Raw genomic sequence first — 24,435 nt, forward strand, 5'->3', positions numbered from 1 at the left:
GGTTGTGATTGTGTAATAAAATATCTTTGGAGCACCCATGAGGGTTAATTTTTAAATAAACTTTAGGAAAACATTTTGATTTTTTCCTTTCATAATGTTTTCAACTCAAAATGTGTTCTATGTACATGTTGCTTACTAACTCTAAGTGGTTTTTTCTATGTACAAATGATTGTGCCATTTTTTCATAATAACAATTTCCCCTTGATTTGTGAGGTTAGGAGTAAGCGTAAAACCAAATAGATCACACTTTGTTGTTTTTTATGATGAGCCTTGCATACTTTTTGAGAGAGATAAACTTGTTGTGGAGATTATTAGGGGAAAATACCTTGACTGAGAACTAAAAGAAACCATGATCAAAAGAAATATTAATACATGTGTCTATACAAGGTGGGAATGTCCCATGCATGTTATGATGACTTTGACTGAAATATTAAAAATACATAGGAAAATCTTGCCAAATCAGTGTTGGAGTGGCCAATATGCTGTCAGCTGAAGGAGATAAGTGCTTTCGCCCTCAAGGGAACCTATATCAAATATATTGAACTAGGTGCTCCCATGCATTAGATACAAAGAACTACTAAAGGAGGTGTTATATAGATACATGGGTCTTCAACTAAATGAGAGAAGTTTAATGGTCATGAAATATGATACACCACTAGTGTGAAAAAATGTTCCAATGTTGAACATCAAGAGGATCGGTGAAATCCATGGGAAATGGGAGGTTCCCAATTTTCCACCTGAGATTGTCCCAAAAGGGTGGGAAACAACCAAAATACTACTTCAGTTCTAAAATATGAGTGTTCAAGTCAGAAAAAAAGAAGCACCAAACTTAGAAATGGTTTCGAGAAATCCATATGAAGTTGAGGTAGGTATTATAACATGGCGAGTGAAAGGCATGAAAATGGAGGTTGCTAGTATAGGAGGGATATGAAAAAATTCTCGAGGTTGGAGCTATAATGCGAGTGGTGGAAAAATAACATTAATGTATAGGCCCTTAAAGTCAGAAAGATGTCCAGGGCAGGTATATGTATGCTCTGACTACCGTGGTGGATGAGTGAACAAATGGTGATCAATGTTGTGGGTATGGGGTAAGTAAAAAGAAATATCCAACCAAGGGTGACTAGGGGCTATTGCTAGGCATCAGACACAAAAATATTAGTGAGAAACCATTTCCAAAATAATATTTGTACACTTTCTAAAATAATTGTAAATGTACAAAAATAGAGATGGGTGCCCCAAAATTATGGTGGCATGTTGGATGATGTAGATGGGTATTTGCAAATGGTGCAGGCCCCATTGGTTGGTTTTAGTTTGAGGTGAATGAAATGGATGTGGTAACACATATGGTCTAAAGTGATGTGGGGAGATGGTAGGCCAAGTGCAGAATGTGATGGTGAAATCAATGATGATCTGAAAAGAATGGTGATCGGGGAGGAGGTGGTAAGAAATAAGGTGAAGAAGAGAGATGGGGCTTATCTTCAAGTCCATGCAGATGAATAGCTCTCGGGCCAAAGAAAATGATCATGGATACCAACAATATAATTGAAACTAATAAATGGGGTAATCCATGTGGGTGAAATCTCTATTGACCAACGAGATCATTCATAGAGTGCAAGTGGAAGGTGATGGTAAACATGGCTAAGGCAATGGACCTTATGGTTAGTTTCAGATAAATTATGTCAATATATGCAAAGTTTCTAAGGAAACCTATCATGCTAGTGAAGAATGATAACTTGACTGTCGATTAGTGCCATAAGGCGTCAGAGTTTGATGTGAAAGCTACCAATAACTTGCAACTTAGAAACCAATACCCTACGTGAAAGCATCTTCATAAAATAAAATGTGTATTGAAAATATTGAAGAAGATGTAACCAAATAGGTAGGAAGGCACACTTGATTAGCATTCTGAGTGTGAAAAATGTTCAAAACATTTTGACAACTTGAAAGGAAGGTACATTGGTGTAAATGAGAATGTCCTGATCCCAATGCCATTGATAGTTTGGTGAAAGGAGCTCATAGGCTCCTTTATGGGCCTCCAAAAAAATGGAAAAAATGGTGTTTATAAGGGCAGTGGGGCCTACTTTTCCACCTCATTTTTACCTGTTAACATGATGCTTGGTGTGGAACCTAGATGTTGTTTTTGAGTTTTCCGTAAGACGCAATATTGTTTCATCACACAAGGAGAGCCAGGTTAGTTACCATCAACCCCCCTTTTTCAATTCAATAGTTTTAGTTTAGATAGGTCATACAGGGTGGTTTTTATGGACCTTTATAGGGAAAGAAGCCCTAACCCTCAAGGGTGACTAGCTCATAGTCATGTGAGCTATCACGGGTTAGGGAAACACAACCACAATGACATCGTGACCATGAAAGATATAACCACAATGGTATTGCGACTGCATGAAAAAAAAGCACAAGACCCTCCTCGAGGTGCCTCATGGGATAAGTAAATACAACTACCACAATGGTCACAATTGTAGAATAGACAAGAGCGAGACCCCTCGCACATACTAATGGAATATGTGTTAGACTACGTGCAACTATTATGGTAACAATCGCACACCCCTTGCGACTATTCAACAAATAGGTGTGAGGGTCTCTGAAACTAAAAAATTTGGTTTTTATTTTATTTTTTATTTTTTAAATGACCTCATGAGGACCGCACTCATTAATTGGTGTTATGGAGGGAGTGGGATTGGGGGAAGCTTTGTGATGACATGGTTGTGGATGACCAGGTCTAGGTGAATTTGGCTAGGTGGGGTTTAGTGAAGTTTCTTCAGAACCCTTTACTGAGATCGTAGGAGGAGTTCCTGCGATTTATGATTAGGAGATGATAGCCAACACACCAAGTTTCTAATATACGAGGGTCCGACCTCCCCATATCAGTGAAGGTGGAGATCTACTTTTTGACCGAACTGCTACCTCAAGGGGAGGTATTACTTGCACAGATACCCCATAATAGGGTTAGACTCGGCAGAGTAGGCCAATTAGTGGTGTGGGGCCAATCCGTATGATGTTGGGTGTAGGTTTTAACCCTCTACAAAAATTACCTGCAAACAAAACCTTAAAAAAGAAAAATATATAATGGCAAGAACATAAAATATACATAGAGATTTTATCCTAGAACCAAAACCAGGAAAACCATATTAATTTTTCATTATATTCCTGTCAATGTTACCATACATTATCTACATGACGAAGAATCCATAAACCCTAGTCCATTAACCCTGGATTAGAACATAACCATAGTTCCCTTGATCGGATCTACAAAATACCATGGGAAAAAACCGTCATTCCCAAAACCATGTGCAAAACACTGGGTAGGTCTTGAGATGCTCACAGACTTTGTGAATGCATTTGCAACATTCTTCAAAGTGTCCACCTTTACCAACAACACCTTTTTGTATTCAACCATATCCCTCACAATGTGATTTGTCTTCGAATGATAAGAAGGGTTCTTTGCCAAGAACATTGCATTTTGACTGTCATAGTTGTTGAGAAATAGAAACAAGAAATTCCAGTTTAATTTGTCCTTGAATTAAACTGAGAATTAAAATCGAATTCTATTCTCATAACAACTTGTAAATATTTAATTAAGTTTAATTAACTTAATTAGCTTAGGAATTTCAAGTTGGAAGTCTTTTTGTAGTCATGTATATGTTCTCCCTAAGTTTTAGGGGTCCAGTATGAGTTTAAATTGAGTTGGAAATTAGATCACTCAGTTTATTGAGTTAAGTTCAATTAAATTAGTTCTAAATTGTTTTTGGAACTGATAGAGGACTAACAGTCAGTTGGTTCACTAATGCCACTCCATTTAACTCAATATTCCCTCATGAGAAACTTATGCATGTTAGTTTAGAGAAAGACCCAGTTGAGACTAGAGTGCAGGGACAATGTACTATCAGTGGTATTATTTACTGGAGTGTAAATATCATGCATGCAAAAGAGATTTAACCTAGCTATTCCTCATAGGAATAAAGCAAGAGATTAGGATCTTGGAGAGCTGCAAAATTTGCTAAGTGTGGGTGTTGTGGAGGTAAATCCCCTCTACGGATAGAGGCGATCCCTACTAGCCCAGAATGGGTCTAGCAACAATCAGTCAATGCTACCATGCAAGTTCCTAATTGCAAATAAAAGTAGATGGTGAGAACCTACTAGGATTCCAACGCTAATATTCGTCGAAGAGATGTCGCCTTCGTTCCTTTGCCTTGGTCGGTCACGATCTGAACGATCTCCGTGATAGGACACCTGCAAACGCAAAGAACAACACGAAAACAAGCGTAAAATCTAGTAGATGCAATTATACATCGGTCAGAAAGGACATAACTCACATTAACCATTACAAAGACAAATGAAAGTGGAACCATAATAGTAGTCATCTATTATTGATAATCAACAAAAGAGAATACAACCAATGTTCTGACGTTGAGTCCTCCTTTGGCTGGGTGCTCAGCTACACAAGTCTTGCAAAGCATGAGGGGATGGGGAACAAGCCTCTCTCTCTCTTTGGTAACAAGATCTCCTTACTTAGATTAAGCCTTATGGACACAAGGAAAGCTCTTGCAACTCTTCTTGATCTCTTGATATCTTCCTTACAGCATCACCACCACCATTACTACTAGCCTGCTCAAGGTGTGGAGACAAGCTTTTATAGATCAAGGAGGGAAAGATAAGATCAATCACATAAATCATGGATTTGGTATTATCACTTGGAAACTTCCATGGAAGGGTGGCAAACTACTTCCCATTCAAGGAGATTCGAAGCCAAACCATCCTCACCTAACATAGACTCAGTTGGTGAATGAGTTGGAGAGAACTTTCGGAAGTTTATTTGTTAAAAAGTTTACCCAAGTTGGTTGGCGCGATTGCGACTCTGGGACAGAGCGCCAATAGCGCGCCCTCTTTAGAGGATTTCCCTCATTGGCGCGGGCAGTAAACTGTGGACCCGCGCTAATGCAAAAAGAGCTGTTTTCATGGGTTTTCTTTAGGAGATGTCTTCAGGGCATGTGATGCTCATATTCAGAGGGGAATGATGCAAGTGATTTCAAGTCTTGTCACTTCTCACAAGTCCCGGGATGAGTCCTCCAAGGTGTAAGAGAGGGGTAACAGGGATGGTGACAAACGGTGACAAATTGCTGTGTAACAGATGCCCCCTAAAGCATGAGGCTCGAGAGAGAGAGGGGTGAAATGCTTTACAAGAACATGCGTGACTGAAAAAACGGCCGCTGGAGAACCTGTGTAAAGAAGTACAACTGATATCTCAAGTACATCATATATGTGTGGTATGGGCACAGCCATCCGTAACAGAGTACATAATAATATAGATCCAAGGTATGGACGCAGCCATCCGTAACAGAGTACATAATAATCTAGATCCAAGGTATGGACGCAGCCATCTTGAGAGGATCGATAATTAGACTCAGGCATGGTTGCAGCCATCCAATAAATGAGTCATGTAATCATAATAATCCACAAATCACAACCTGGATCCCAATAGACAAAATCCAGGGTCTTGCGCTCCATCTCGACCCGAACAGAGTACAAGTTCAAGCATGCGAATACATGAGTTGAAGTCGAACATGCATGAACATCGTCTGATTACCAGTCAATGATGAAAACTGTTAACAGACGCGAGAGGTACCACCAATAATGACAATGGTCCTCAAGGTACTATAGGTAAAATCTACAGCGTGTGAATGAATGAGCTGGCGTCGAACACCTGCAGAATCATTCGATCGGAGGCCAATGATGAAAACCTCTCGTCGAACACGAAGAACCTGCCATTGAGGCATGCAGGCTCCAAGGCACCGGAAGGGAGTCTCTAGACCAGCTTCCTGGATAATGAGCTGAAGTCGACAGGAAGTGATCTTGATCAAAGGTGGGCCATAATGTTTCCCACATCATTGACACGAGACAGAGGAAAGATGTTGTGGTGATTCAGAATTATGTGAGGTATCAGAGGGAGGTTGTAATTCTGCAGAGGTCAACTTCTCTTGAACATATCGGCGGCACGACAGTGGACTTGGCAGTATTTGACATCAAATGAGCAGAGGTCATGGTGACAAGGCAATGAGCAGATGAGAGGTCAAATAGGATAACCCAAACCCATGGAGGCTAGTGTAAAATAAGATGAGATGTTCCCAACCAGACACGAATTCAGAGTAGTGCCATGTTCAAGAGCGACATACTGCCGACACGACAATTATTATGGGTCCATTTTCCCCACCATTTCTGGCGAGTACCCCAGTTATTTTTAACAAGCTTGATGGGGATAGCATATGCTTGTGAATGTCATTACGACGGAATCCGATGTCATTAAGTTTTAATGAGTCTGACAAAGGAAGAACTCGGCGTCTTTTCCTATTTAGAGAGTCTGAAAAGACGGCAGAAAAGGAAACTCCAGGGGGGTCCTTTTTCGTAAAGTTGTGTCTCTCGAGCCCGAAAAAGTATAAAACAATGCTCGAAAGAACCACCCGATCATTACGATCAAGGAGTACTTTTCATATGTAGTGGCATCGACCTGAAAAAGTAAAAAAGTGATCGATATCACGTCATTTCGTAACCGTTAACGAACCTGAAACGACAAGGGTCCGACGATCTTTTCGTTTTTACACAGTCGGAAAAGAGTTTAAAGACGACCGCCTCTTATTTACATTTAACGAGTCAAGAGGGAAAACTCGACAATCTTTTCGTCTTTAAACGGTCGGAAAAGAGCTAAAAGTAGACCTCCATTTTTATTCTCTTTAACGAGTCAAAAAGGGAAAATACTCGGCAATCTTTTCATATTTTACGAGTCAAAAAAGAGCTTAAAGGTGACTCATCCTAGAGGAACGAGTGGTATAAAGGGTAGCAACTGGTTCCGGCAATGGTGGAACTGCTCAAAACATGTAATGGTCAAGAGGCTGGCTAATAAAACCACTCATGATCCGGATTTAAACAGGAACGCAACAAATTACAGAGATAACCATATACACAAAGATGCAGCGGAAAGAATACTTCATTTCATTAATGGAAAATACTGAAATATGCTTACAAACAGAAATGGAAATAAACTAGCTAGGGCGATGGTAGCTTATCTCTGAGAAGAGATGTGATGGCTACATGCCTCTGAACTATTCCGAACTGTGTTACAATGAGGCTCGAAGGCCTATTTATTGTTGAGAAACAATGGAAAACCCTTCACATCCCGAAACCTAACCCTAGAAGATGAAACGCCAAATTGTGGGCCCCGTTTGGGTAAATTGGTACATCAATTTCCCGGGGTCGTAACTTTGGCATACGATCTCCGTTTGACGCGTATGATAGCTCGTTAGAAAGATCTATCCGAGTACTACCACTTTGGGAGGCAACATCAGTCCATGGACTCATGTTGCCCCAGATTCCCAAAAAAACGTCGTTTAGGGCCTCAAAACGGCTCCGGAAGTTCAGGACCCGAAAAACTGCTAAAAATAGTAAATTGTGCTACAATTTAGGAAACTGAAAAGACTGAAAGAGACAGTTGTGAGGGTCCAAATGGGTTGGTGGGTGGCCACCAACATCCACCTGGATCATTCCTCCCCCCTTAGGAAGCAATGGTCCCCATTGCGTTGAGTTCCTCCCTGAGATGAGGAAGCTTCTGCTGAGTTGGTTCTCTGGTGAGCTGTTCTGCAACCTCTGATGTGTCCAGAAATGGTGGAAAGCATGGTCGACGATGGTCTTCATTGGATACTCGGTGCAAGCGAAGGAATGGAGGAATGCTGTGCTTCAAAGCATTGTTGCCCGTAGCCTTGGTACTGCTGTGAGGACCATGTCGGAGTGGTCGGAGCTTCTGATGGGCTCTTGTAAGGCGTTCTTTTTGCAGATGTAACCAAACTTTGTTGCCCACCTGAAACTTATGTGGTACCCCTGTGGGTGAGGAGAAGTTGTTCCTGTGTTCTGTCATGACCGTATTCCTTTGTTGCTGCTGTTGCGTGTAGGAACCTTTTGCAGGGGTCATGGATGTAGCAACGATCTTCCCCTTATTTTGGGAGTGAACCAGACAAATGAATTTCCTGGTCTGTGATATGAGCTTGCTGCCTTTCTTGGTAGTGATCAAAGATGTAGCGGTAGGTGGGGCTACCTCTGGTATCCTGTATAATGAATTATTCAAAGAAATAATGACAGCACGAGGCCTTGACTCATACACAGCATGTCGCCTCCACAAGTATGGCTGGCCTAACAATACATCGCAAACATCCAGAGGTGTAACATCACACAATACCTCGTCTGTGAAGGGTTTGATGCTGTAGGGAAGGCAGCACTGCTGGCGAACTTTCAGATCTCGTCCTTCGTGAAGCCACCCGATACTGTACGGCTGCGGATGCGGTGTAGTCGGTAGGCCCAACCGCTTCACGACCTCTGCTGAAACCAGGTTCTTTTGGCTACCACTGTCGACAATGAATTGCAGCGGTGAACCCTTCACCCACATCTGTGAGTGGAAAAGACGCTCCCCCTCCTCTGGATCTTCGGGCTCATTTTTCTTGATCTTGGCGGTGGCAACAGTGGCACTGGGATCTGCATCAATGATCTGCTTCCCTTTGTCATTCCCCTTGTTGGGTTCTGGCTCAGGGTCGGAACATGCATCTGATTCGGAAGCCTTCAACTCGGCCACCAGTGACTGCTTGGTCCGACACTCACTTGTGTTATGAGTGGGACTCTTGTGGAACTCACACCACTTTCCTGTGTCCTTCTTCGGCTTCGCGGTATTGTTCTTTTCTTGCGGCTTCGACGGGTTGTCTTGGGTTACCCCGCCTTGGCTTTGTCCTTTGGGCTTCGGATTTGCAGATCCAAAGTCTCGCTTCTTCTGTTTGAACTTTTGCTCGATTTTGACAGCATATCGGTACGCCATGCCGAGTGAGGAGGTGTTCAAGAACACCATCTCTTCCTGGATGTATCTGTGCAGGCAGCCGCGGTATTTGAGTACCAAATGCAGCTCAGAATCTTTGATACCCAACTGTGTGCGAAGGGTATGAAAAATGTTTGTGAACTCCGGCACATCTTGGTCTCGTCCCTGCCGCAGTGTGGTCCATTTGATGTATTTGTCCTCATAAGTTCCGACAGGGTAGTACTGCTCCTTGATGGCATCCCGGAAGTCATTCCAAGTGGGTGCGGCTGAAAATAGTGAGCCTGTACTTTCATCCTTCTGCTCGCAGTAGGTTTCCCACCAGTCCTTGACGTGGGGGGTTGCTTTGAGAAGAGCGAAAACAATCTTTTCCCGACTTGAAAATTCATGAACAGAAAAATACCCATCTAGCAGATTTAACCATTTGTCTACGGCATCTGCGTCTATTTGACCCTCGAAAATGGGGATTTCAAAATTAACTTGTACCTTGAATGGTGTGGCGTTTCCAGAGTCGCTGTTGGAAGCCGATGCGTCGCCTCTGGGTAGCCGCTGAAGGATCTGCGCAAAGCTATCCATCATCGCGTTCCTTTGCCGCTCGAGTGCTTCTTCGAGCAAGATTTTGATAGGATCTCCTGCCCCCTCGTCTTTCTTCTCGTCCGCCATGGGAGGCCGTCGGGATTTGCGAGGCTGGTCTTGCAAAGGTTCAACCAGTTCAAGCCCTAACTCCTTATATCCCGACCTTGTTGGGGACATGCAAAGAAAAACAGAGAAAAAAGCAGACCGCTCTGATGCCACTGATCCGGATTTAAACAGGAACGCAACAAATTACAGAGATAACCATATACACAAAGATGCAGCGGAAAGAATACTTCATTTCATTAATGGAAAATACTGAAATATGCTTACAAACAGAAATGGAAATAAACTAGCTAGGGCGATGGTAGCTTATCTCTGAGAAGAGATGTGATGGCTACATGCCTCTGAACTATTCCGAACTGTGTTACAATGAGGCTCGAAGGCCTATTTATTGTTGAGAAACAATGGAAAACCCTTCACATCCCGAAACCTAACCCTAGAAGATGAAACGCCAAATTGTGGGCCCCGTTTGGGTAAATTGGTACATCAATTTCCCGGGGTCGTAACTTTGGCATACGATCTCCGTTTGACGCGTATGATAGCTCGTTAGAAAGATCTATCCGAGTACTACCACTTTGGGAGGCAACATCAGTCCATGGACTCATGTTGCCCCAGATTCCCAAAAAAACGTCGTTTAGGGCCTCAAAACGGCTCCGGAAGTTCAGGACCCGAAAAACTGCTAAAAATAGTAAATTGTGCTACAATTTAGGAAACTGAAAAGACTGAAAGAGACAGTTGTGAGGGTCCAAATGGGTTGGTGGGTGGCCACCAACATCCACCTGGATCAACTCATCACTGCGGTTCCTCGGGAAAGGATAAACAACCAAGTGAAAGCATATGATCGGCCAAAGAGATGGCGGCGATGGAATGAAAACAACCATGGCTCATCTAGCAGAATTTAGCAGATAAAGACAACAATCACGAGATGTAAAATGGGTATGGGTTCATTTTTACACAAGCTTGAACCATGGAGAACTTTGCTTGGATTCGGTTTCATGTTTACACAAGCTTGAAACGAAAAAATATGCTTGTTATGAGTTCGCATGCCCCCAACATAATAACACAAAACGAGGCACATGCCCCCCAAGCTTCATTGCATTCAACAAAGTGGATGGAATGAAGGTTCACTCTCGAGATATTGGAAAGACTCGACTTGGATTTTACGAGATCCTAATCAAAGACTCGATTTGAAAAGGGAGTTGTTTCATTTTTTAATGAGGTTGACACAGTAAAAGAACTATCCTCATAACCCTTGTTTCATTTTTTAACGAGCTTGACACAAGATCAGGAACTATGCTCGACCACCTTGTTTCGTTTTTTAACGAGGTCGCCACAAGATCAAAACTATCCTCGGGACACATTGTTTCGTTTTTTAACGAGGTCGCCACAAGATCAAAACTATCCTCAAGACACAAGCTTGAACCAGGAAGGACTCTGCTTGTTGGAAATGCGCATGCCCCCAGTGCAATGGCGCAGGATGAGGTACATGCCCCCCAAGCTTCATTGCATTCAACAAAGTGGATGGAATGAAGCTTCACGAGATCTTAATTGAAAGACGCGATTGGAAAGGGGGAATTGTTTCATTTTTTAACGAGCTTGACACAAGACAAGGAACTATGCTCCGGACTCTTTGTTTCATTTTTTAACGAGCTTGACACAAGACAAGGAACTGTGCTCCGGACTCTTTGTTTCATTTTTTAACGAGCTTGACACAAGACAAGGAACTGTGCTCCAGACTCTTTGTTTCATTTTTTAACGAGCTTGACACAAGACAAGGAACTGTGCTCCGACCAAACCTAGTTTCATTTTTTAAGGAGCTTGACATAGGAAAGGAACTATGCTCCGCCCGAACTTCATCATAATGAATAGAAAGTCGGGGCTTCCATATTGCCACTCCCGGTGGAAGGGAAACATCTTGGAAGTCAGGGCCCAATGCCCCCAGGACATTATGCATGATGGCAGCATCACTGGATCTAGACATGGGATAGGTGGCCACGTAGTTGATCTGTGGTGGGGTAGATGCAACTGGTGGATGAAAACTAGGAGGGGACGATAGCGGCGCAGGAGGCATCGGGGGACTAACGAATGACACTTGATCGATAGTCACAATTCTTCCATCGTGCGGAAATCAAACCACACGGAAAAGCGAAGAAACGAGGGCCCCCATGGCGTAAACATAGTCGCAACCAAGGAGAAGACTAAAGTCTAAAACACCTTGGGTAACCAAGACGTCTATATAGATGGTTTTTCCTCCCAAAGTAATAGGGAACTTCGGGAGAACTCCTAGAGATGGACAGGCTCCTCCGTTGAAGGCCAACAGATTCTGAGTGACTGGCCCAAGCTGCGGGGAACCTAAAGCTTGCCAAGTAGTGTACAGCATAAGACTGACAGACGCCCCTTCATCCAAAACAGTGCCAGGGACTGCCTTAGCACAGGCATGTACTGTGATCTGGAAAGGCATATGGGATGGAAGGCGACCGGCGATCAGGCGATTCCAATCAAAGGAAGCGACCAGACTACTTGGTGGGGGAATCGTATGATTGCCCCCATGTGCTAAAGGAACCGAAGGAGAACCTTCGGGAGCAGCTGGGTTAGGAGAGTCATTTCGGGACTCAGGAGAATCTGAAGAGACGAGAAGAACATGGGTGTGATGCTCTTCCGAAACAGAGTGATCGATGGGTGGTGAACTCGAGTCGACACTCTTTCCGACCAATGGTTGGTCTGGAACAGGCTGGGGACAGTCGGGTTCGGGAAGAGGGGCCTGGACAAGAGAAGAATTTGAAGCAATCTCTTTGTCAGCAGGAGGATGATCTGCGGCTACAGAGAGACGTTGATAACCAATGGGAAGTTGGGGTGAAGGAGTTGTAAGACTTTCCAAGACAACGGAGGCTTTATCCATGAGTGGACAAAGGTGAAGGGGATGATTGCCTTCACAAAGTCTACAGGGGATTTGAATCTTCCCATTTCCCTTACCATTCCCGACTAATAAGGTAGCATCACCGTGAGCTTCAGAGGATGATGAGGGGCGCGCCGGATCGCGAGACCATACTTCTAGTACCCTGGGAATGCTAGGACAATCACGAAGAAGATGGTCCTCCTTGCATAATCGACAAGGAAACTTGACCTACCGTGGAGGAGCGGAAGGGGGCCCGACTTCAAGTGTACTCGAGGGGGTAGCTGTACTTGTAACCTCTCCCTTAGGAGCCTTATTCTTCTTCGTCTTCTTCTTCTTCTTCTTAGCCACCTGGTTACTCGAATCTAGACTTTCACCAGGTGAGGTAGAAGATGAGGACGTAGAAGTAGGCGTAGAAGGGGAGAGGTCCACCTTAGAATCAACACGATGTTGTTCAGGTGGAGGGACGGATTGACTAGACGGTGAGACGGCAGGGACCAAAGAGGTTGAGAACAACCAAACTGGCAACCCAACAGTTAACCCTGGGAGGGACAACGTCGCCATATAAGGAGCACCAACATTTCCAAAAGGAGCGAAATGACCAGGGTTCCCATCAGAGGGGATCCCTGGGTTGGTGAACCTCAGAAAAGTTGCCATCGAGAACGAAAAGAAGCCTACTCAAGCTAACGCAAACAAGATCTAACTAGGTAAATGTGAGCGCGGCCGAATAAATTTTAAGACAAAGGAACTGAACTTGACCTTTTCATGTTTTAAGAGTCGAGAAAAGGACAAAAAGGTGACTCTAGTCGCCTTCGAATGTTTTGTGAGCCCGAAGTGACAAGTGCTCAAGTGAGCCTTTTCTTTTAAGGAGTATAAAAAGGATCAAAAGTAACTACTCTGGAGAACTAGGCAAAAGGGTTTACCAAACAAATCCGTAAAACTGCATATACACCTTGGCAATCATATGAAAACCAAGGACTTCCCATACTACAGTCAATCTTCCTGAATGCTGTGTTCGGTGCGTTACGGCTTGTAAAGCGGCAGACACGGCTTCCTGTGGATAAAGGATGATAACCTAGTGGGGTCTCCCTATATACGCGACAGTACGTGGGAGCTCAAGTCCGTGCTAGACCACTATCGAGTCACAAAAGGAGGAATCACCCAACCGTAGTGTGAAACAACAGTGACTAGGTTTAACGACGCCGAAGCACGTCTCTAGCCTAGACCTCTAATTAGTGAGCGTTATGTTCCAATGCGTTTTTAAGTTCATTCAGTTCATTTTATGGTTGATCTTTGATTAAGTTTCAGTTTCAGGTCCTACCGTATGTAATCTCTCACAATTTCCTGAATGCAAACTACATGCCAAAGAATATCATTTCGTTCGATGAATGCTAACTACAAGAGAGTTAAGGATTTTTCAAACAAAATGACCACAAACAAGCACGAATCACTTTGATGCAGCTAATAAACGAAACTTTTCTTTTGTCTTAAAATCACTTAATCAATGAAAAGCTTCTAATTTTAATTAACTAATGCAACGCAACAAAGATTATTCGCTTTCTTTTTCAATGGCGAAGTGCACAAAATGAATTTTGAGAGAAAATAACACCAAGTAAAAGAGACAATTTTCACTCAATGAGAACACAATCAAGTCCTCGAAATATCAAGGCAGTCCTTCGAACCAAGAGAAGATCTCAAAGACCTCAATGGTCCATGTAATCTAAGCCCAAAACGAAGCCAAGCGAAATCCAAGCGAAAAGAAGAGAAACGCTCGAATAACAATAGAATACTTAACAACCACTGAACAAGTGCAAGAGAGTAACCAAGAAGTCGACTAGAATGATAGAAGGCCAAAAATCCGACACGCAAAGCCACTAGATGTCCTAGGGCTAAAACGTGAAATCGATAGAAAATGGCAAACACCCAAAGTATGCAAATGTAATCTATGCACACTTTTCATTCATATCCTGAAAATGAGAATTCTAATTATGCAAGTGTGATCTATGCAAGAGAATTCTCAAACACACGACGATTCTAATGTAATCTAAGAACCAATCAAGTGCAAATCAAGAAAAACGGGTGTGAGTTCCAAAGATCATAAACTAAAAACACTCAAAGGCGATTAACACTCATACAGATGCAAAATTGTGAAAAGACTTAGACAAACCTCCAAGTAATGATCAAAGGAAATCAAATTAATAATTTGCCCAAAAAAAAACTCAAAACCAGTCAAACAAGACTCTGACACACTCAAGTGATTGAAAAAGGTGTAGCAAGATACAAATCCAAGCTCAGAGGGCTTGAAAACAAGCAAACTGGAAAAGTTGACAGACCTGGCGCGACTGTCAGGCTGCAACTCGCGCTTTTATGGGATTGGCGCGGGTTGTCTTTGAGCAACTTGCGCCAATTGGCGCGACTGTAAGGCTAAAAAGCGCGCTAATCAAGTTGGCTAAGTCAAAAACAAAAGCAAGCGACTCAGGGCTTGAAAACAGTATCTAGGCAAACCAGGAAGCAAGAAACAGCAAGAAATCCAACCCAGAAAGCTATCCAAGCAATCAAAGCAAGAAAAACCAAAGAGACAAGACAAACTCCAAATTGTTTAGTCCGTAAACCAAACCGGAGATTGATTGAAGTGGCGTTGATCTACTTCGCTAATGCAAAGCAATAGCGTTTCAAAGGCTACCTAGCCATACTTCAGGCTCCGTCTAAAGTTTACAAATCAAACAACAAGATGTCCCCAGCGGAGTCGCCAAATTGTTGTGGAGGTAAATCCCCTCTACGGATAGAGGCGATCCCTACTAGCCCAGAACGGGTCTAGCAACAATCAGTCAATGCTACCATGCAAGTTCCTAATTGCAAATAAAAGTAGATGGTGAGAACCTACTTGGATTCCAACGCTAATATTCGTCGAAGAGATGTCGCCTTCGTTCCTTTGCCTTGGTCGGTCACGATCCACACGATCTCCGTGATAGGATACCTGCACACGCAAAGAACAACACAAAAACAAGCGTAAAATCTAGTAGATTCAATTATACATCAGTCAGAAAGGACATAAATCACATTAACCATTACAAAGACAAATGAAAGTGGAACCATAATAGTAGTCATCTATTATTGATAATCAACAAAAGAGAATACAACCAATGTTCTAACGTTGAGTCCTCCTTTGGCTGGGTGCTCAGCTACACAAGTCTTGCAAAGCATGAAGGGATGGGGAACAAGCCTCTCTCTCTCTTTGGTAACAAGATCTCCTTACTTAGATTAAGCCTTATGGACACAAGGAAAGCTCTTGCAACTCTTCTTGATCTCTTGATATCTTCCTTACAGCATCACCACCACCATTACTACTAGCCTGCTCAAGGTGTGGAGACAAGCTTTTATAGATCAAGGAGGGAAAGATAAGATCAATCACATAAATCATGGATTTGGTATTATCACTTGGAAACTTCCATGGAAGGGTGGCAAACTACTTCCCATTCAAGGAGATTCGAAGCCAAACCATCCTCACCTAACATAGACTCAGTTGGTGAATGAGTTGGAGAGAACTTTCGGAAGTTTATTTGTTAAAAAGTTTACCCAAGATGGTTGGCACGATTGCGACTCTGGGACAGAGCGCCAATAGCGCGCCCTCTTCAGAGGATTTCCCTCATTGGCGCGGGCAGTAAACTGTGGACCCGCGCTAATGAAAAAAGAGTTGTTTTCATGGGTTTTCTTTAGGAGATGTCTTCAGGGCACGTGATGCTCATATTCAGAGGGGAATGATGTAAGTGGTTTCAAGTCTTGTCACTTCTCACAAGTCCCGGGATGAGTCCTCCAAGGTGTAGGAGAGGGGTAACAAGGACGGTGACAAACGGTGACAAATTGATGTGTAACAGTGGGCCAAGAGCTAGCTTGTGAGTTGAGAGAGTTGAGCATATTTTGCGGAATTGTTCTTGTGAGAACAAAATTTGTATCTTCACTCATATTTCTGATATATGAAATACAAATAGTGGGTTTTTGAGCAATGGCTTTTCCCATATACATCTTATGTTATGTGGCATTGATTTATCTTCTTCTTGTTCATATTGTTTTCATCGATCTATTGGCTTCCGCTAGTTGAAAGTAGAAATATATTATTGTCCTCTGCTTTCGTAAATTGCATGAGCTTGTGAATATACAAGATTTTCTACATGGTATCAGAGCTGAGAATAATGTATTAGAGGAGATTTTGAAGTTTTGAGTTTTGGGTTACAGGTGAAATTTGAATTTGCAACACATACTTCAGGATCAACAGATGACGTTCTCTGGTTTGCGTCTCGAGTATGCCTTTGAAGGTAACTCGAATTATATAGCATAGAGGGACATAATGGAGGTTGTGCTAGAGGATAATGGCTTGAAGGAATTCTTTGATCAAGAAACTCCTAAGCCAACGACATCAAATGCACATAATTTGGCCGAAGGGAAGAAGTGTGTGGCGAAGGCGAGGCGTATAATCCTTGAGGGAGTTTGAGACCACATTGTCTTGAGTCTCCATGGCAAGGAAACTCTATATGCTATGTGGAAAGCATTGACAGGATTGTATTAGAATAGTAGCGACCAAAGGAACATCGAAGGAAAAACTTCAAAAAATCAAAATAGAGAAAGGCAAGACAATTCCAAAATACTTGACCAAGTTCACTCGGTGTCATGATGAACTTGGAAGTGTTGGAATCACTGTTTCCGAGGATGATATGGTAAGTCTTTCTCTTCTAGGACTCCCAAAGACTTGGCATAGTTATCAAGACTTTGTCAATGGTCGGGAGAAGCTGTCGGATTGGGAACAACTGTGGTCGGATTTGATGTAGGAGGAGATTAGGAGGAACACCACGGATGGCTATTCATCCAAGACTGATGATGAAGAGAACTGTGACTTAGTGATTAAGGTGAAGAAGGGGAAAGGGAAAGCTTCCCATTCCAAATCAGATTCTTATCAAGGAGGTAAGAAGAAAGACATCATGAAAGTTAAGTGCTTTCATTGTCATGAGCTGGGCCATTTTTCTACAAATTGTCCACTCAAGAAGTTGAAGAAGAAGTCCTTAGGAGGAGTGGCGGGTAAGGCTTTGGCCTCTCAATTCAAATTGGACTTTTCCCTCATTGCATGCATGGTGTCATCAATGATGGGAAGTGTATGGTACTTAGACAATGGAGCTTCATTCCACATGACTAGCAACAAAGAGTTATTCAGTGACCTGGAGGAGAAAGATCTCAAGATGCATATTGAGATGGGTGACTGATGGGCCTCTAAATTAGACATTAAGGCCCATGCCTCTAATTTAAAACATAAATTAAGGCCTATGACCATCCTCCAGCACATTAAACCTCTCTTTTTGCATTAGATAATTTATTTTTAACTTTAATATATTCATTAGGAAGGTTTATGAATAATTGAATATTTGTGCCTAATATTATTTATATTTTTGTGTAATATTATGAGAATATTGGGAAAATTCTGAAGAGTTGGAGGAAGAGATAATTTAGGGACTTGTTCCCTACTATTGGAGGATCAATAATAAATAATAAGTGAACAATATATTATGGAGTTATGGCACAAATTGTGGAACTCCAATGATTAAGAAAATCTAGGAATGTGTTCCACTAATCAAGGGAACAGATCCACCAATCAAGGGAACAGATCCACTAATCAAGGGATTTCGGTGGGGAAAGCTACCTCCATCCATGGGGAATGATTCTTAATCATTTTGTATAAGTACCATGTCTAATTTTCCTCTAGGGAATGATTGAGAAAATCTAGGAATGTGTTCCTACCATTTAATGCAAATTCCTAGTATTAGGGACTAGATCCACTAATCAAGGGATTTTGGTGGGAAAAGCTTCCTCCATTCATGGGGAATGATTCCTAATCCTTTTCTATAAGTACCAAGTTGAATTTTCCTCTAGGGAGAGATTTTCATTAGTGTTATTGTGGAGCGAACTTGCATTCTTACAGCTCCATTGTATTTTCTTGCAATGATGTAATTCTACTGATGAAAATAATGAAAATTGGTGTCAAGTTCAACTTCTAAATATTATTTTCCTCCATATGTCTCTGAGTTTCCTTGGGCTTGGCCATCCCATGAACTCGGAGCCCTTTTGTATCATTTTCTTTCCTTCTTTTCATTGCTTATTCACATGCATCTCTTGTTTTTATTTATTTCTATTTCTGCATTTAAAATTAATGATTTCTTGTTGTAGGATTGAATTAACTGGTTGATGTAAGTTCTTTTGCAAGATCACAAGCATTATTTCATCCTTGGAAAAGCTTTGGAAGTTCATAATAATCATTGAGTTGCTTGGATTAGTCTTCTTATTCCCAAATCTAAATTGTTGGACCTCCTTTTTAGCAAAGAAGAGTAAATTTCTGCTATTTTTTAGAGCATGCTAACGAGCTTCAATTGAACTAATTCCACTTGCATTAAATCACAAAAAAATTCTAGTTTATAACAAAAATTACCCCATTTCATTTTCACTTGATTTGGTTAGGCATTTCTTAGATTCACTAGCTCACTAGTTCTCAAATTTCTAGATTTTCGACAAGTAATGTTTTTTATTTTTTTTGCATGGGTTAACATACTAGGTATTTTTGAACTGATTCCACTTGGAATAGGGACCTAAGACATCCTAGTTAATAAAAAAATTTGTCCTATCCAATTTGGATTTGATTTGCTTGGTCATTAAACCCTCACCAATTTCATCATTTCACAAAGAAACTTCTCCAAGCTTTTTGAAAGAATCTATCCATCTCCCGACTTTGGCTTTGAGTTCTGAATGATCCTAGGAATTTTCACACTCCATTCCACCATCACACACCTTTCTTAAGCCTCCCATCACCTCCAACACCTCACATTTTTCTCTCGGCTATATCTTATAGGTTTCCTGTAATTCCTACAGGATCATCCTGTAGGTTTCTAGTACATCCTGTAGGTTTTCCTGAAACGGCCTATTTTGAGGCCGAATTGATGGAAAACCTCTAGGAAGTCACCAAAAGCCTCCCAAGGGTCTCCCACACCATACAACCATCTCCTAACCCTTCCATCCAACCTCCAACATCCTTAAATTCACTTGCCACATCACCAAAGGAAATTAGTTTGCGTACTTGATTTTGCATGAAAATAAAAAAAGACAAAAACGGATTTGTTTCAGTCCCTTTACTTGCACATTAGTGATGTTTGATGCTTCTTACTTCCATTCTTAGATAGTAGCATTTGGTTCATGATAGTTTAGAATTATTGCAAATCATAGTTTCTTGGCAATTAATTAGGAAATGGTGTGATTTAGCATTGAATTTTCGTCTCTTTCCTTGTACTTTCTTTCTTGCAATAGGTCAAGGTTCCATTTCGAACATTTCATTTTCTGCAATTAATTTAGGATTTCACTTTAGTACATGCACTCCATTACATCATAACAGCAAAGGAATGACACATTGTATGCCGCACATATAGTGTCAACACCTCTTAAGTTTATACGAACCCCGGGTTGATAATTAAAGTCGGTAGCCTTGGGAGTTGCAGCATTCTTGTTGCAATACCAAGGCTCATCACTTTTTGGCGTCGTTGCCGAGGAGGTGTCAAAGTATGCATTTTTTTCTTCTCTATTTGATTCATTTCTTTTTAATTTTTGCAAAAACAAAAAGCATTTTCATTAGGCATATTTAATTTCAAATGTAGAAAATTACATTGCATTAGTTTTCATTCAATCATAAAAACAAAAAACAAAAAAAATTCCAACACTAACCCACCACCCCCCCCCCCCCCATTTGATCACATGGTGCAGTGAGAGACATATCACCATTCACTTTTGCAGGTAGAAGAAGAAGATGGCAAAGAATGTAGAAGAAATGGATGGAGATGATGACAATGATGAAGATCCTCTCAGATTTCCCATTCAAGACACTGATGGTAGTTTGCATATGAAGAACATCCCTCCATCTTTTCTTCCAAAATTTCATGGTCTAAAGTTAGAGGATTCAGAAACCTTTCTCTTTGAATTTGAAATTGTTTGTAGATCTTATGGTTACTTCTTAAAAACTCAAAAACTGAGATCGTTTCTAGCAACTTTGAAGGATAGAGCTCTTAAATGGTTCATGAGTTTATGGACTAATTCAATAAGGTCATGGAATGATATGCAAAAGATATTTATAGAAAAATATAAAGATCGTGATATTAAAGAAGAAATCTTTAGAATGAATCAAAGAGAAGATGAGAGTATATAGGATCTAATAGAGAGGTTCGTGTATAATGTTGAGAGGGGAAAACTACATCATTTAAGATCCGACACACTAAAAACCCTCTTACTTAGGACAATTAGGGATGAATGGATTAATCTCCTTAATCTTATGAGTAGAGGTGATGTATATCAATTATCATTTGAGGAAATTTGTGAAACATGCAAACACATATCAAGAGGAAAGGCAAGAGTAAGTAAATCAGCATCAAGGTCGGTAAGTCAAGCTAAACTTGGAAATTTGTTTGATGATTTTAAAGAAGAAATTCTTAGCAATCTAACCAAACAAGTAGAAATGTTAAGAATACAAAATGAGAAAAAAGAAGATGTTTGTGTTGTCCATGTAGAATCACATGATGTTAAATGTTGCTTCTCATTACCAAGGTTTAAGGAAGTTCACCAAGAGGACAATGGAGCAAGTCAATTGCCAATGTAACAATGTTATGTAGCTCCAAGAGGACCATGGTAGCATATTCAGCCTGATATGATACAAGAGCCTAATTCACAATTTCAAGCTTATGCACATCCACCTTAAAGTAATTGGAACACACCCTTTCCTTGGCAACATTAGCCATCTCAACCCTAAAACCAATCTTGGCAACAAGGTTGGCAAGGAACTTATGGAAGCCATCCACAAAATCCTCAATATTTTCATCAATATCCTTCATACCCAACTCCATGTTATCCCTACCATTCACCTCCACCACGACCACAACCCCATCCACATCCCTCTCGAATATACACAACCACTCAACTACCTGTACCACCATTTCCAAACCCACACATTGAAGTAGCTCAGCCCACTTACAACGCTGAGGTGCAACACTTCCAAACAACTCCCCTTGAGCTCAATGGTATTCACCATAACTCAGGAAGAGTATTGCAAAAAAGAGATTATATTGATATCATTGAAGGACCACATCCAGAAGAAGAAGACTCAAAAGAGAAGATCAAAGAACCATGGGCTGCATTTGATGAAGAGCAGACAACAAAATCGGAGAGTGAGAAAGATCCCTCATGGTTACCATCAAATCCTCCATGTATTCAAGAGATCAATCAACAAAAAGAGGAAGACTTGAAGGTCATGGTAGAAGAAGACATACAAGATGATCTAAATCAGCAAGTGGACCAGAGGCATCACAACTATATTGAAATATGGTTCCAGACAGTCACTAAGTTGCAACATCACTCTCTTCCTCAACTATGTTTGATCCTTTCAAAGTCAAATCATTTGGTCTCTAAAATCCAAGTACATGTCAAAGCATACATTTCAAGCCTCCACATCATTTTGTCTGTCATCTTGATGTGCACATGGCTCTATTGGAAGTATTCTTATACTTGAAAGTAATTTTGTTTTTCAAGTAGGATAGGGTAGAAGAAATAAAAAAAAAATAATAATAATAAATAAATAAATAATCTAAGGTGAAAAATTCATTGGAGGTGCCTCAGATTGGCTCATTGATTGAAAACCTCCATGAGGCGGTTAGTGGGTTGGAAAAAGAAAAGATCCTAGGTGAAAACCTCCTTTGAGGCGCCTAGGAAGACCTACTAGTTGAAAACTTGATTGAGGCAGCTAGGGCCTAGAGGAAAAAAAAGAAAAAATAAAAGAATCCTTGCTCCATGCATGCATGTATTCTCCAACATTTGCAAGCAACAACAAGTTGGTACCAAAACGAAAATTGGTCAAGCCTAGTCAAAAGAAGTCAAATTTTGACTTTCTCCTACTTCACTCAAATGCTCCAACAAGGACCAGGCCATGCTAATCCATCACCCTCATCTATTTTCACCATCCACCCATTATTCTCAAGATTCTACCACTCATTTTCCTTGTTGTCCTAAAAAACTATAGGATGCTCTGTTTTACTATAGGATACAAAAATACATAGAGCAGAAATTTGTTTTTGCCATAACTTGAAAACCATGCATCCATTTGCCAAGTTGTTTCAGGGGGAGATGCATATGGATAATAGTAACATGCTCAAGCAATTTCAGCGAATTCCTGTGCACGGTTTCCAAGAAATTAGCCTTCATCACCTTTAGCCAATTTTGCATTTTCTCAATATTCGTGCATCCATTTAAAAAGATGTTTGATGGGAAAATGCATATGGATGATGGTAATATGCCCAAGCAATTTCAATAAATTCCAGTACATGGTTTCCAAGAAATCGGCTTCCATCACCATCAGCCATTTTTAGTTTTTTCTTGAGATCCTTGCATCCATTGACCAAAATTTTTCTATGGGGAGGTGCATACTGATGATGGAAACATGCTCAAAATGTTTCAGCTCAATCCAGTCTACCGTTTGGGAGATATGGAAAAAACAAGTCGTTGTCTTGTAAACCTACATGATACTGAACAACATCTACAGGATTGGCAATGAGCAGTTTTAAAGAAGATCCTCCGGAGCTTAGCAGTAGCATCATAATCATTAGCATCACCATCCAACACCTGCACATCAACATCAACTCAGCAGCAACATGCATGTCTCTCCAACAACCATCAGGTAGGTACAGGTATGCAATATTCTTGACCTCTTATCTTGAGCATATTATAGCTAGAAATTTGTTGTCAATGCATGAGAGATGAGGTTTTATAAGCTAAGGATGGGTCAACAGTCTCAGTCGCCTTCAACTAGTTGATTGTAACTCACTCCTTCACTCATGCAATAGTGAAAAGTCGAATTATGAAAGGTGATGATTTCAAGGAACGAGGACAGCAGTTAAAAGAAGAAATTGTTGCAAAGGCCAAGGTGACCATAGCATTCCAATCCCTCCATCCACTTCATATGCACTATCTATTCATCATTCATCCATCCCATTTCATTCTTGAAAAAAAAACAAAGAGAGCATCCTCTCCATTTTCATGGAATTTCCATTTGCAGGTCAGCAATAAGGACGGTCAAAGAGCAAAGGAGGATCACAAAGAGACCCATGTCACTCACATTTTTATTTTACCACTCATTACCATTCATTCCTCCACCATTTCTATCATTTTTTCCACTCCCTTACTTCAGTTTACAAAGGGGCTGTGTTTTCTACAGAATGATCCTATAGGAATTACAGTGACCCAAAAATCCTACAAGAGGTGTCCAAATGGCGGAACAAGGTAGCAGAAGGTTGATAAGGGTGTGGAAGACCTTGCCAAACTAAAAAATATTCAAGAACTCATCTTCAATAAGGGAAAACAAGCAAGCTAATGGTCTCAAGAAACAATGATTTTTCTTTGAACAAATATGTTTTTGGGCTTGACCTTGCAGAGCTTACAACCAAGATTCTTAATGCACAAGAGAGAGGCCACCAGGGCCATGGATGAGGCACAATGAGGTCACTAAATTGCTCAGAGGATGAGCAACACTTTCAGTAGGGGGGTATGATGGGCCTCTAAATTAGACATAAATTAAGGCTCATGCCTCTAATTTAAAACATAAATTAAGGCCTATGACCATCCTTCAGCACATTAAACCTCTCTTTTTGCATTAGATAATTTATTTTTAACTTTAATATGTTCATTAGGAAGGTTTATGAATAATTGAGTATTTGTGCTAATATTTTTTTTGTGGGATATTATGAGAATATTGAGTAGATTATGAAGAGTTGGAGGAGGAGATAATTCAGGGACTTGTCCCCTACTACTGGAGGATCAATAATAAATAATAAGTCAACAATATATTATGGAATTATGGAACAAATTGTGGAACTCCAATGATTGAGAAAATCTAAGAATGTGTTCCACTAATCAAGGGAACATATCCACCAATCAAGGGAGCAGATCCATTAATCAAGGGATTTCGGTGGGGAAAGCTTCCTCC

This window comes from Pinus tabuliformis, chromosome 3_2 (genome assembly GCF_031772625.1).
Source record: "Pinus tabuliformis cultivar Carrire ecotype Pingquan chromosome 3_2, CPIR1, whole genome shotgun sequence".
NCBI classification, from domain to species: Eukaryota; Viridiplantae; Streptophyta; class Pinopsida; order Pinales; family Pinaceae; genus Pinus; species Pinus tabuliformis.